This window comes from Dipodomys spectabilis, unplaced genomic scaffold (assembly GCF_019054845.1).
Source record: "Dipodomys spectabilis isolate Male_0828 unplaced genomic scaffold, ASM1905484v1 ptg000002l, whole genome shotgun sequence".
Lineage (NCBI taxonomy): Eukaryota > Metazoa > Chordata > Mammalia > Rodentia > Heteromyidae > Dipodomys > Dipodomys spectabilis.
The window spans coordinates 3,264,725-3,280,699 of NW_024870679.1; positions in this window are offsets into that span (position 1 = coordinate 3,264,725).

Sequence of the window (15,975 nt, forward strand, 5' to 3'; positions counted from 1 at the left end):
AAAGCCAGAAGTAGAGCTATGGCTCAAGTGGTAGAGCGCTAGCCTTGAGCTGGAGAGCTGAGGGACAGTGCCCGGGCCCAGAGTTCAAGCCTCATGATCAACAAAACAACAAGGAAAAAAAAAAAAAAACAAAAAACCTGGGTGCCTTTGGCTTACGCCTGTAATCCTACTGGCTAAGGAGGCTGAGATCTGGGGATCGTGGTTCAAAGCCAGCCCAGGCAGAAAGTCCTTGAGACTTATCTCCAATTAACCACCAGAAAAACCAGAAGGGGTGCTGTGGCTCAGGGCTAAAGCACTAGCCCTGAGCTGAAGAGGTAAGGGACAGTGCCCAGGCCCAGAATTCAAGCCCCATGACCTACAAAAAAGAAAAGAAAAAAAAAATCTTCTGCTCTTGTCTACAAAAATTTGTCACTAAGCATAGCAACTGCTTTTAAATGAATAGTTCAGGACAAGTCCAAATTAACATCCATAAATAACTCATATAGCCTCTCAAATTAAAATACAGACTTTCCAAGGATGGCTCTCATGGGGAGAGCTGGTACTGGCTGTCTTGATCACTAGCTTTCCTGGGACTCCTATCTAGTCTAGGGTCCCAGAGTCAGCTTGCTGATTTAATCCCCACCCATGTCCCCAACTGTTTACAAAAATCTGGTACTATTCGTTGATACTGTTTTTCCAATGTGACATACAAATTTCTGCCCCTGTTGCAATAGTCTCATTAAACTCCTTCTTAGAATGTGACTCTCCCTCCAATTTCTGTCATCCAGGTAACACCTTCATAATACTTCTCAGAACTGACCCTACCCCCAAATTCCCATAGTCCACGTAATGTGACCCATGTGACTGCACATGTGACCCATGTGAATGTCCCCTAACGTATTTTAAATTTCTGTCCACACCTGTCCATGGCTGCTGCCTCCATTCCTGCTTGGAGCAGCCTGGCAGGTCTGTCTCCCAATAAAGTCTTGAGCTTGTATCACTCACTTTTGCTCACCTCTCATTTCTTACATCTAGTATAATTCTACTAATATTTGGCACCTGTCTTCTCAATCAGCTTGTTAAGTTTGTTTCTTCCAGATTGGTGACCATCAAGCTACAAACGGGCATTAAAAAAAAAAAAAGAGGAACTTCATATAAACTCTGGGGTTTAACTGTGATCCGTTGGAACAGAACACAATTCATGACCCATCTGGCAAAAAGACCCTTCCTAGAGGATCCCAGATTGTCATACCCTGTTCTGCCCCCTCTCAGGAGGAAGTAGTCTGGAACAGTAATTGTCCCAGTTCACTAAGAGCAGTTGGGGTTACTATCCAAGAGGCAGAAATGAGGAGGTGGGGTGGGAGGGGGAAGAGAGAAGCTATTAAGTAGATAGGGATAAAAAGTGATGGAAATAACATATGGCAGATAAAATGTGGCTCGTCATGGCACTTCTTGTTTCCATAGTACCTCAGGCTTCTGCTTAAATGCTTCTTCCTACCCAAATGCTTCTGCTTCCTTCTCAAACATTTCCTCCCATAATGACCATAGCTCCTGCTCAACCAATGAAAATAGCTAAGTGGTGCATGCACAAGCCATTAAGCATCATCCAAAAGCCCTGGGGAGAAGATATGGGCAGAGCCCCACACTATAATAACCACTCTCCAAGAGGACTCCATTGAACTCCCTCTTCTCATGGAGAGCTACTTTTTTCTAAGGCTTTCCTTTCATTTTCAAAGAAACTTACTCTGCTTACCTTAAACACTTTCCTACCTTTTAATTCTTCAATGGATAGAGAAAATGAATCTGTTCTCCTAGAGGGCATCAAGATAAATTCATATTATCTGTGTTACAAAATTAATTTGTAAGAAAAAACATTTTTATCATTTTTATGAATGATAGGATAAAGGTTACTGGTTAAAGATTTTTTTAACCACTATTTGAGAAAAAGACAGGATTTTTATTTAGCCCATATTCAAATGGCTTTTTTTTCCTCTATGAGTCATTTTTTCTGAAATTTGCATTTAAGCCCTAGAACAAACAAGATAGAAAAAATGTACATGTAAATGTATGTAAATTGTTTTTATTTTGTCTTATTTTATATGTGGGAGAAGAGGAATGTTGTTTGTTTTGTAGTATGGAAGATCAAAGCCAAGGACTCATTCAAGCTATCCTGGGTTTGTTTGTTTTTGTTTGGTTTAGTCAGTACTAGGATTTGTTAGGCAGGTGCTACCACTTGAGCCAAGCCCTTAGCCCTCTGGTTTTTTTTTTTAATTTTTTTTAACAGTTGTTTTATATTTATTTTTAATTTTTTTATTGTAAAAATACTATACAGAGGGTTACAGTTACATGAGCAAGGTAATGAGTACACTTCCTATTGAGCATTGTTACCCCCTCCATTGTTTTCCCCCTACCATCCCATCCCTTCCCTCCCTACCTTCCCCGAGGTTCTTTTTTTTTTTAATTGTGATTAAGTGATTACATAATTTCCCAAATTTCACAGTATTGTGGAATAATGATGCTCATTTAAAGTCACAAGTTCATTCTAACTTTCCTGGAGCAAATTGTCTATCACAGTCTATAACATATAACGGTGTACACATATACACCATACATGTGATCAGCAGCATGGGGATATTTAGTAGTGGTTCGACCAGATGAGTGGAAGTTCTTTGTTTCTTAAGTCCTGTTAATTTTGTTGTATCACCTAACATTTTGGATTTAGCATCCACTTATCAGGGAGACCATGTACCGTTTGTCTCTTTGCTCTTGGCTTACCTCGCTCAACATGATTCCTTCTAGCTCCATCCATTTCCCTGCAAATGCCATTATTTTGTCATTTCTAATGGCTGCATAATATTCCATTGTGTATACATACCACAATTTTTGGATCCATTCAGCTGTGGTGGGACATCTGGGTTGTTTCCATATCCTAGCTATTGCAAACAGTGCTGCAATAAACATGGAGGTGCACGTGTCCTTGTATATTGGTTCCTGTTGTTCAGGGTAGATGCCTAGAAGTGGTATGACGGGTCATAAGGGAGGTCAAGCTTTAGCTTTCTAAGGACCCTCCAGACTGCTTTCCAAAGTGGTTGTATAAGTGTACATTCCCACCAGCAGTGTAATAAGGTTCCTCTTTCTCCACATCCCCTCCAGCATTTGTCAGCTGATTTGTGGGTGTGGGACATTCTGACTTGGGTAAGGTGGTATCTCAGGGTTGTCTTTATTTGCATTTCCTTCACCACCAGGGATGATGAATATTTCCTCATGTGTTTCATTGCCATTTTTATTTCTTCATCTTAGCCCTCTGATTTTAGGAAGGAGTTTAGGGACATATTTGCCTATTATTAAAGGTCAATATTGCAGCCATTTAGACTTAATTCTTAGTAAGGAGTGAAGCAGTGACTGGCTAGGCCTCCAAAGCCCATCGGAATGTATAAAAATAGTTTATTTCCAATCAGTCTTTTACTTTTTCAACTACTTGGGGGGTCCCTGCGTCTCTTAAGGACAGAGGAACTAGTAGCTCAGACAACTGGAAGTCTGGAGAAGAAAGGGGAAAGTTCTGACAGGGATGGACAGAATGACTGAAGAAGGGACTTGAGAAGGTCCTTAAGTCAACTTAGATATTTCCATGGGAGATGAAGGATAAACTAGAACAGAAAGGCTCACAACCAGCCTGTAAGAAGGACTTGCAAGTCCTTCTCAGGGAGTCAGAAAAGAATCTTCTCAAAACAAGCCTGGCATTTAGTCAGCTTCTGAAAGTAAACTCAGCATCTAAAACAAAAACAAAACAAAACAAAAAAAACCTGGCCAGGCACACAGGTGGCAGGTGGCTTGCATCTGTAATCCTAGCTACTCAGGAGGTTAAGATCTGAGAATGGTGATTCAAAGCCAGTTCAAGCCCCAAAGTCTGTAGGACTTTGTCTTCAATTAACTAGCAGAAAGCTGGAAATACAGCTGTGGCTCAAGGAGTAGAGTGCTAGCCTCCCGCAAAAAAGGAATGAAAATCTCTCCTTACAAGTGCTAGTACTGGCACAATATACATGTATGTATAGTGTTTTCAAGTGCACTTCTAATAAATACAATAAACACAGTAATACTCAATAATACTCATAGATGTAGGACAGGTTTCAAATACAGGACTGCCAAATCTTTCTTCAGCTGAATAGTAGCAGAAAAGCCAAAAGTTGTATTGATCATTTTTATATACTGAAAGTCCAGGTGTAATGTATATTGTATAAATAGAGCACTTGCTGGCCATTTTACATGTACTAAACTTATATACCTTTAATTCTTGTAAATGTTTGTGTAACATTTAGGTAAGGTAAAGGTTTAGATACACAGCTCACATTTCTAGTCATGGACATATAGGATGATAAATGCCACAGAATCACTCACAATAATAGTTATTTAATCACAGTCTTAATCATTTCAAAACTGTTATAAACAGATGCTTAAATCAATTTTGTCAAGATTTAGTTTCTTTTTTTTTTTTTTTTTTTGGGTCCAGTCGTGGGGCCTGAACTCTGGGCCTGGGTGCTGTCCCTCAGCTCTTCAGCTCAAGGCTAGCACGCTACCACTTGAGCCACAGCGCCACTTCCGGCTTTTATCTTTTTTCTTATGTGGTGCTGAGGAATCGAACCCAGGGCCTCAGGCATGCAAGGCAAGTGCTCTACCACTGAGCCACCTTCCCAGCTCAAGATTTAATTTCTTATCCAAAAGGCCAACAAAATTAACAGAAGACACAAGCAATTATTTTGGTAGAATCCCAAATTTTTTTTTGGGCCAGTCCTGGGGCTTGAACTCAGGGTCTGGGTGCTGTCCTTGAGGTAAGCCTCTTTGTACTCAAGACTAGTGCTTTACCACTTGAGCTACATCACCACTTCTGGCTTTTTTTGAGTAGTTTATTGGAGGTAAGAGTCTTGATCAGAATCCTCAGATCTCAGCCTCCTGAGTAAGTAGGAGTACAGGCATGAGCCGCCAGCACTCAATTGATTTTTTAAAATGTTACTAACAGTAGAAAAATTGTCTAAGTCTTTTTTTTGGGGTGGTCCGGTTGTGGGCCTGAACTCTGGGCCTGGGCTCTGTCCCTCAGCTCTTCAGCTCAAGGCTAGCGCTCTGCCACTTGAGCCACAGCGCCACTTCTGGCCTTTTTTTGCTTCTGCTTATATGGTGCTGAAGAATCAAACCCAGGGGCCTCATGCATGCAAGGCCAGTGCTCTACCGCTAAGCCACCTTCCCAGCCCTTGCCTAAGTCTTGAGGTGACAACTTGATAAGATTATTACTGAAGGCAGGTCAAGCACCCACCATCTCAATGATATTACTTCTAGGCTCCATCTCCTTCCATCTAGGCCCCAGCCCTTAAAATTTCCAGAACCTCCAAAATAGCACCATTAATGGGACCTGAGCCCATGGAGTGGGGTGCATTTTATATTCAAACCATAATATTCCTCTGACCTCCAAAAGCTTACTGCCATTTAATAGTGCAAAATATACTCAGTCTGTCTCCATTAATACCCACAATCTTAATCATTCAAACATTGTTTAAAAGCCCAAGTTCAAATTCCCCTTTGAGAGTCAATGCAACTTAGTTGTGAATCCTTGTAAAATTCTGCTGAAAGAATCTTTGCTGGAAAATGAGAAAAATGGGGCAGCTTCCTGAAAATCCAGTCCTGGGAAACCTCAAGGCAACTCAGGAGAAAGGCCAAGGTTACTGTAAGGAAATGCCCCCCTCACAGACCTAATCTCTGCCCTCGATGGCAGTGCCTGCACCTCCCACTTCTGGCCCCCAACGATATAAAAGAGGCCTCCAAGGAGCCAGACAGCGCCATTCTCTCCCTTTCCTCATGAGAACTTGGCCTTGTCAGCTCTACTGGCAATAAATCTTTTCATCTATGTGACTTCTGTCCATGTGGTCTTCTGGGTTACCTTCTGCCCGGGTTACATTTTCCTTTCATTTTGGTGGCTCATACGGGAATAGGCTCCCTGGTGGATTTGCTCCTTCAGACAACTAGGAGGGCCTTGCCAGCAACCCCGGGACCTAACCTACGGTCCTAAGCAGACCTAAAAGACCACCGAGCTGATTTCCTACTGACTGAAACACCTCCCACACGTCTGCCAGTGGCTGATCAAGTCCTACCCCCAGGTAAGTGAAGAGTCTAGAGGCTTATATTTCACAGTATCAGGCTCCTCTGTCAGGGGACTTCAGCCCCTCCCACCTCTCCCCGAAAAACTTGGCCAAGTATCTAAGCCACATTTTGGAGGGCCTCTGAGACAGTGGGACTCCGTGTAGAAACGTGATATTTCCCACTGGTTGTTTCCCACTTTTTGAGCCAAATTGCACTGCCAAGGATGCTCCGCAGCAAGCTTTTGGTTCCAGGTCATCTACTATGGGAGGGACACAATCTAATATTCCTGACATTCCTCAGGACTCCCCCTTCGGTTGTCTCTTAAATAATCTAAAATTGCTCCAACTTGAATCTGACATTGATTCACAGGAGCTCATATACTTCTGTACTGAGATCTGGCCTGAATATTCACTGGACAATAAGTCCACATGGCCCATTCATGGGACACTGGATCCTGATTTTATACAGGATCTATCCAACTTCTGCACGCGGTTGGGCAGGTTAAAGGAGGCCAGTTATGTAGATGCCTTCTCTTTCTTTCTTTCCTTCTTCCAAACTAAACTTCTTCCTGAGTCCTTACATTCTCCTGTCCAACTCCTCCTGGCCACAAGGCTATTGGCTTATAACCCAGACTCTCCTCCTACCTAGATAGTGAAGGGTGCCATGTGCTCCTTCTCTGGGGGACATATGGCTCCTCTAATAAACCTTGTAATAATCTTTCTTCTGTGCCTGCCTGCCTCTGAGTGGTCCCCTAGGGTGGATATGAAGGATTCTTTCAGTTACATCTCTGAAGTTCAAAACATTCTAAAAGTTTATATTTCTCCCTGAAATTTGGCATAAAGTTTATTTGGCAGCAAATCCTGATCTTAGCAAGGAGCAATAGTCTATTTTTCTGGTGTGTGTGTACCAGTAGTGGGTCTTGAACTCAAGGCCTGAGCACTGTTCTTTAGATTTTTTGCTCAAGGCTAGTGCTTTACCACTTGAGCCACAGTTCCACTTCCATCTTTCTGCTGGTTAATCAGAGATAAGAGTCTCATGGACTTTTTTTTGTCTAGGCTGGCTTTGCACTTTGATCTTCAGATCTCAGCCTCATAAGTAGCTAGCATTACAGGTATGAGCCACTAGCACCTGGTAGTATCCATCATTTTTTTAAAGTGACTTGGGAGGGGGTGGTCCTCAAGCAGAGACAGACAAGCCTCTGCTTAGTGTTTCCAGGCTGTTGTCACCACAAGAGAGAGAATTCACAGATGAGACAAAACAAGCAATTGGGAGTGAGCTTGTATTATAAAGCAAAAGTCACATGGGTGAATGTGGCCATTCTTAGAATGAGTCACATCCACTGAGGTTTTTACCAGCACCTCTATGGCACTTTAATTGAGGGGGGATTATTCATGGGCTAAGGTGGGCATTTCCTAGACTGGGTTGTTATTTTCCTGGGATAGGGTTTATTCCCTTTTCATGCCCTTATATAGGATTCTCAGATGTATCACAGCACCAGGTGCATGATGGAAACAGCTAAAACTACAGTGCTAATCACACAGAAAGGCCATTATAATGAAGCAAATGACAGTTAGTGGTCATTTCTTTTGGCCGTGTTGATCCTAGCAAAGTCTTGTTTTTCAGTTTGAGTGGTAACATGACACCTTGATGTAATGCAAATTTGCTGTTGCATCATCCTTTAGTGGTCATGCAGTTCCCTCTTTCCTCACCCTGCCTCATTTCCCCTTTGGAGATTTCTATCCTTTAATCTTCTACGGTTGTAGAAGCTTGAAAGTCTAACTTTTAGAAGTTCTTCCTGTTGAGCTTAGGGCAGCCAACCATGCCTACCTTGACAGTGGAAATTACTGGCTGTATGATTTAGGGGATCCAGGAGTACTGCAGGTGGCTTTGGATGACCTGAAAACCAACCTTTAAAGACCATCACCTAAGCATGGAACTGTTGAAATTTGCAAGATATAAGAAGGTTTAAAATGTAGGGACTAAATAGAAAGAGTAGAATAATGGCTACCAAGAGACCTGAGAATGGTAGGTACAAGTTAAGGAGGGCAACCCTGAATTTACAGCCTCCCAAACTGAACTGGCCTTTGGATTTTATATCAAGTGGAGCCATTTAACATGACTTCACACTATCATACACATTGGAAGTATTTGAAAGTGTATGCGTTCTATTAGCAAGTCATCTAGTACAAGGTCATTGAGGACAACAAATTGGATGACTTATGGAGTCTGAAATCATTACCTGAGGTTTTGAATAATTTGGCCATAGATGTAGTGACTTTTTTGTTTTGGCTTTTTTTTTTTTTTGGTGGTGGTATTGGGGTTTGAACTCAGGGCCTTGTACTTGCTAAACAGGCACTTTACCACTTGAGCCATATTCCAAGCCCTGTAGTGACTTTTTTTTGGTCGGTCATGGGGCCTGAACTCTGGGCCTGCATGCTGTCCCTCAGCTCTTCAGCTTAAGGCTAGGGATCTACCACTTGAGCCACAGCGCGACTTCCAGCCTTTTCTGCTTATGTGGTGTGAAGGAATGGAATCCAGCGCTCCATGCATGCAAGGCAAGCACTTGAACACTGATCCACCTTCCCAGCCCTGTAGTGACATTTTAGTGGTGTGAAAACTAAATTATTAGCCGGGCGCCGGTGGCTCATGCCTGTAATCCTAGCTACTCAGGAGGCTGAGATCTGAGGAACATGGTTCAAAGCCAGCCCAGACAGGAAAGTCCATGAGACTCTTATCTCTAATAAAACCACTAGAAAACCGGAAATGGTGCTGTGGCTTAAGTGGTAGAACACTTGTTTTGAGCTGAAGAGCGCAGCGCCCAGGCTCAGAGTTCAAGCCCCATGACTAACAAAAACAAAAACAAAAAACAAAACCTGTAAATTATTTCTACAACATTTTATCCAGTGCTATGGGTGCCTACTATATCTATGATTAGTGTAATTGCTCATCTATGTTGAGAGGATAAAAAGTAGTAGTTAGCTGGGTGGTGGTGGCTCACACCTGTATTCCTAGCTACTCAGGAGGCTGAGATCTGAGGATGATGGTTCAAAGCCAGCCTGGGCAGGAAAGTCCATGAGACTTTTATTTCCAATTAACCACCAGAAAACCAGAAGTGACGCTGTGGCTCAAGTGGTATGGCAGAGTGCTTGCCTTGAACTGAAGAGCTGAGGGACAGTGCCCAGGCCCAGAGTTCAAGCCCACAAACAACAACAACAACAACAACAAAGAAAAGTAGTAGTTAGGGAAAATGAATGATTATAAATAATTATGATCTTATTTGAAGGGGTTATATATATGAGTTGATTGTTCTGTTACTGGATTCTAGTCCACACATTGTATACCCACTCCTTACCCTGGAATTGGCAAAGAAATATATCAGGCCTGAGGCAAAGGAAGCCATTATCTGAAAAGATTGCAGTGTGTGTGTGTCTGTGTGTGTGTGTGTGTGTGTCTGTGTGTGTGTGTACGCATGAGTGCACATGCACACCCATGCACTTGCCAGTACTGGTGCTTGAACACAAGGCCTTATGCTCTTCCTTGGCTTTTTTGCTCAAGGCTGGCTTCTACCACTTGAACCACAGTTACATTTTTGGCTTTTTGCTGGTTAATTGGAGATGAATCTCATGGACTTTTCTGCTTGGACTAGATTTGAACTTTAATCTTCAGATCTTAGCCTCTTGAGTAGCTAGGGTTACAGGAGTGAGCCACTGTTGCCCAACTTGAAAGGTTATGTTTGTATGATCAGTGAGGTCTTGAAAGAGGAATAAGGAAGGAAGGAAGTTGTTGAATTTAGAGTATAGGCCAGTAAGAGTCTCATTTTGTCAGTATGGTCTTGAATAGGTTGAGTACCTGTTAACATGTTTTCTCAGCATACCAAGAACTATTACAGTTGCAACATTAGTAACCAAGATCAAAGATATGGGTTGGAAATAAAAAGGGATTATATTCCGTGGTTTGGTGGGAAGAAATGCTATGGGCACAGTGGCTCATGCCTATAATCCTAGCTACTCAGGAGGCTGAGATATGTTGATCATGGTTCAAAGCCAGCCTAGGCAGGAAAGTCTGTGAGACTCTTACTCTAATTAACCATCAAAAACCCAGAAGAGGAGTTGTGGCTCAAGTGGTAGAGTGCTAGCCTTGAGATAAATGCACAAGGCCAATGCCCAGAACTTCCTAGCACCAGCACAAACAAACAAAACAAATAAAATCCACTACAGTTAACATGTATAGATTTGCTTGGAAGAATCTAAGGATTTCAGGTACAGAGAATCAGAAACTCAGATGTAGATGCTGGTGGGAAACCCAAAGGTTAGCTAGATTTTGAACCCTAAACAAGACTTTAGTGAGGAGGATATAGGCATTATTATTCCATTGCTTCAATGTTAGGAAGAACTGAGATAACATAATGGGGGGCGGGTGTTAGTTGAAAGACTAAGGTGAAATGGATAATGGCTACTGACTAGGATAACCCAAAACAGGAAAAGCAGTCCTCTGGAAGCATGCAGAAGTTTGCAAAAACAAGAAAAACTGTCAAAGAAGTCCAAGAGGACTCCCAGGCAGAAGCCATTGGTCATATTGGTTACCTGAACATTGGTTTTTATAGTCACCTTTGAAAAGAAGCCTTAGATCTTCCACAGGGTTGCAGGTGCAGTCAGAGTAATCCTCTATCTTGATTTCCTGTGAGCTCTGAAGAAAGACACATTTTACTCTAGAAAAGTGAACTTACTTGTTTATTCTCCTTAACTTGACAGCAATGGGGGTTCTTAAAAAGCTCTATGGTCGCTGGGTGCTGGGTGCTGGCTGGTGTCTTACCCCTGTAATCCTAGCTACTCATGAGACTGAAATCTCAGGATCACAGTGCAAAGCCAGCCTGGGCAGGAAAATCCAACTCTCAATAAGCACTAAAAAAGCCAGAAGTAGACTATGTCTCAAGTGGTAAAGCACTAGCCTCGAGCAAAAGCACCAAGGCCCTGAGTTCAAGCCCAGGGCAGCGCACACCCCCCCCCCCCCCCACACACAGCACCTTATGGTTTAGCTGATCAGAGTGTGCTCCTTCTTTCTGTATCAGGACTCTATCTCCTGGGATTACCAGAGTATCCTCTGTCCTGAGAGCTGGTAAGATCCTATCTCTACATTCAGTTAATAGCTTGTTGCACCTGTCCTAGATTGTTGAGACATTTGGTAAGTACTGGAATAAAAAAAAAAGAGTCTGGAAGCTGAGTGCCTGTGGCTCATGCCTATAATCCTAGCTTTTCAAGAGATCTAAGGACTGAGGTTCAAAGCCAGTCCAGGCAGGAAAGTTTGTGAGACTCTTTTATCTGCAATTAACCTCCAAATGTAGAAGTATGGTTCATTAGCCTTGAGTGAAAAAGCTAAGACTCAGTGCCCAGGTCAAGTTCAAGCCCTAGTACTGGCACAAAAAGGAAAAAAAAGGGTAAAAAAAAAAGTCAGAAGGGCTTTTAAAGTTAACATCTGAAAAAAAGGCTAAGTTGTAAGATATCCTCAGAAGCTATTCTTATCCTTATAAGTGATATGGTAGAAGCTTTAAGCAGGACTTCAAATACTTTTGACATAGCTTAACCAGTCAGGCAAGTTTTTGTTTTTTGTTTTTGCCAGTCCTGGGACTTGAACTCAGACCCTCGGCACTGTCTCTGAGCCTCTGTGCTTAAGGTTAGTGCTCTACCACTTGAGCCACAGCCATCTATGGTTTATTTCCATGTAGTTTATTGGAGATAAGAGCCTTGAGGACTTCCATGCCTGAACTGGCTTCAAACTGCAGTCCTCAGAGCTCAGCTTCCTGAGTAGCTAGGATTGCAGGCATGGGCTACCAGCACCTGGCTTGGCAAGGTTTTATTTATTTTTGGTCAGTTGTAGGGCCTGAACTCTGGGCTTGGGCGCTGTCCCTCAGTGCTTCAGCTCAAGGCTAGTGCTCTACCATTTGAGCCACAGTACCACTACTGGTTTTCTGAGTGGTTTATTGGCAATAAGTATCATGGACTTTCCTGCCCAGGCTGTCTTTGAACCTCGACCCTCAGATCTCAGCCTCCTGAGTAGCTAGGATTACAGGTGTGAGCCAACAGCACCCAGCTGGCAAGGTTTTTTTAAAGGGCATAATTAGCCTTTTTAACATTTTCTATGCTGTATGTAGGGATGTAGGGGATAAGTGATCTTCAAGGTGGTGGAGCCCATTTAAAAAAAATATTAGCTGTAAAGGTAGGTCCTTTATCATTCTGTAGGGACATAGGGAGCCTAAAACAAGGATTGTTTGTGCCCTCTCTCTGCCAGCCCTATGCTAGTCCTATAGTTTGAACTCAGGGCCTGGGTATTATCCCCCTGCCCCCCTTTTGGTGCCAATCCTGGGGCTTGAACTCCAGGGCACTGACCTATCTTTGAGCTGTTTTGCTCCAGGCTAGCATTCCACCACTTGAGCCACAGCTCTACCGCCAGCTTTTTTGGTGCTTAATTGGAGATAAGAGTCTTATAAATTTTCCTGCCCAGGCTGGCTTTGAATTTCAACCCTCAGATCTCAGTCTCCAGAGTAGCTAGGATTATAGGCATGAGCCACCAGTGCCCAGCTGGAAGGTCCTCTTAATAATGTCTTCGAAGCTGGGTGTGATGGCACACTCTTGTACCTCTAACTCCCAGCACTCAGGAGGCTGAGGCAGCAAAATTGAAGCCTGTGGAGCAAGACTGCATCTAAAAAAAAAAAAAAAAAAAAAAAAGCCTTAAAGACTTTTTAGTTCTCAAAGCCACAATCTACCTTTTATTGTAAAAGTGAAAATAGACTAGGAGGAAGTCAAAGCTTAGTGATGATAGACTGTGTGAACTGAAGTCTAAATTTACCAAGGCAGGTATTCTTTCTTTGGACAAGGATCAAAGTCCTCCTCCAAGACTATTGCGATAGCAAATAGTCAGGCTTTTTTTTTTTTTCCTGTCAGTTATGGGGCTTGGGTGCTGTCCCTCAGCTCTTCAGCTCAAGGCTAGTGCTCTACCACTTGAACCACAGAGCCATTTCCAGTTCTCTGAGTGCTTTATTGGACATAAGAGTCTCATGGACTTTTCCTGCCTGGGCTGGCTTTGAACCGTGATCCTCAGATTTTAGCCTCCTGAATAGCTAGGATTACAGGTGTGAGCCACCAGTGCCTGAGTAGTCAGGCTCTTGTGTGTGTACACCAGTCATGGGGCTTGAACTCAGGGCCTGAGCGCTGTCCCTGAGTTTTTTGCTCAAGGCTAGTGCTTTACCATTTGAGCCACAGCTCCATTTCTGGCTTTTTTTTTGGTGATTAATTGGAGATAAGAATCTCACAGACTTAGGCTGGCTTTGAAGTGGTTTCCAACATGAATCACTGGTGTCCAACTGTCATCTTCCCAGTAAAGGCTCTGTGGCCTAAGGTATCCATAGCACCCCTCCTCAAGGAAGAGCAACTGTGTATTTTAAAATTTATTAACCAATTAACTTACTTTTGCCTGTCTGGGATTTTCATACTTGCTCAACTTGGCTATCCTTCTGCCAAACCTCTAGCCCAGCATTTTTCTGGCTAATTGGAGATAACCATTTTTTTTATTTTTTATTTTTTTTTGGGTCCGGTCGTGGGGCCTGAACTCTGGGCCTGGGCGCTGTCCCTCAGCTCTTCAGCTCAAGGCTAGTGCTCTACCACTTGAGCCACAGCGCCACTTCCGGCTTTTTTTCTTTTTTGCTTATGTGGTGCTGAGGAATCGAACCCAGGGCCTTGAGCATGAAAGGCAAGCACTCTACCACTGAGCCACCTTCCCAGCCCCTAATTGGAGATAACCTTGTAGACTTTTCTTCCCATGTTGGCTTCTAACAATAGTCCTCTAGATCTCAGCCTTTTGAGTAGCTAGGATTATAGAAGTGAACCAATGAGGCCCAGCTTTTCCCTCTTTTCTCTTTTTTTGTTGTTGTAAGGGTTTTGGAAGTTTTATTTTTTAATCTAGGAACCATCATCTCTTGGGATTTTTTTTTTTTGGGGGGGGGGGTGGTTGGTCACAGGGCTTGAATTCAGGACCGGGGCCCTGCCCCTGAGCTTTTTTGCTCTAGGTTAGCACTCTACCACTTTGAGGGACAGCTTCACTTCTGGTTTTCTGGTGGTTAATTGGAGATCAGAGTCTCAAGGACGTTCCTTGCCTAACTTCCAAGTACTATGATCTTCAGATCTCAGCCTCCTGAATAGCTAGGACTACAGGCATGAGCCACCAGTGCCCAGCCCTCTGGATTCTTCTAATAGTCCTTGTAAGGTCCCTATCTATTTCAGCCTGCTCTGTAACTTGGTATATGCTCCTTCTTAGTTGTCTGAGAGAACACCTGTAGTCCTGTTTTTAGGATAGTTGTTTTTGCTACCGTCAAATTACTTCCTTTGACATTATCTTCTTTATAGTGCATAAGGGCCTCCCCCCCCCACCTCACCCCCCACCCCCGGGGATTGAACCTATAGCCTCACACATGCTAGGTGTCAAGTGTTCTACCACTGAGCCAAACCTCCAGCAGCAATTACAATGGCCACTTCTAATGCTTTTAAACTGCCTGTAAGAGGGACAGGGTCCAGGGATAGAAGGGTGGCTCAAATGGCATAATGCCTGCTTGGCAATCAACCTGAGTTGAAAATTCAATACTGCAAATAAAAAGATGACCAGGATCTCTGTGCCATGTTGTATTTATTATTATTTTTGTAAACAATCTCTTTTCCTATATAGCCTTTTGGGCATGAAGGTATGTGTAGTTTGTGGCTGTTGACTCAAGTTTCCTTACCTGACTGAGCATGTTAAGGCTATGAGGTCAGCCTTTGGGGTAAGACATGCTTGGAAGTAAAGGCCTTACTTCAAAAATCCTTTGGAGACTTACTACCACATATCCTATTTTTGTTAGTCATGGGGTTTGAACTTTGGGCCTGGGCACTGTCACTGAGCTCTTCAGCTCAAGGTGAGTGCTCTACCACTTGAGCCATAGCACCACTTCCAGGTTTCAGGTGGTTAACTGGAGATAAGAGTCTCATGGACTTTCCTGCCTGGGCTGGCTTTGAACTGTGATCCTCAGATCTCAGCCTCCTGAGTAGCTAGGATTACAGGTGTCAACAACCAGCACCTGGCTCCACAAATCCTATTTCTTACCTCCATTTTTATATACCAGTAAACCAGTCTTCCACAGCATCAGCTCCTCTCGAGTCAGGTTTGTTGGAACATACTTGTCTGTTGCTTCTAACATATGAATGATCTCATTATGGTTCTGATCAGGCATGACAGTAGCCGAGTTTAGGGCCTGATAAACCTTAAGTATAACCTCAGCAGAGTCCAGCAAGCAAAGCAGTCTTCCACCTCTAAGACCCTTCCAGTGGTTGTCTCATAGCTTAGAAGCCTGTTCAGTAAGGAAGGCAATGGCTGCCAGTCTAGAGGAAGTTTGGCCATTGGTGGGAGACGGAGTCTAGTAATTTTGAGAAATATGGCACAGACTTAGTGATGTCTCCCAGGGCAATCTCTTGCCTTTTGGCAGCATAGGTAAACACTATTTAAAAAACAGAGATGGGGGCTGGGAAGGTGGCTCAATAGTAGAGTACTTGCCTTGCATGCATGAGGCCCTGGGTTTGATTCCTCAGTACCACCTAAGCAGAAAAAGCTGGAAGTGGCGCTGTGGCTCAAGTGGTAAAGCACTAGCCTTGAGCTGAAGAGCTGAGGGACAGCGCCCAGGCCCAGTGTTCGGGCCCCACAACCGACAAACAAAAGAAAAACAGATGTCCAGAGCTGGGGATATTGTTAGTAATTCTTTAGTCAGTCTGTCTGTCTGTCTATCTATCAATCTATCATTTTTGGTGCTGATACTGGGCATTGAACTTAGGACCTTTTGCTATCATTTGGCTT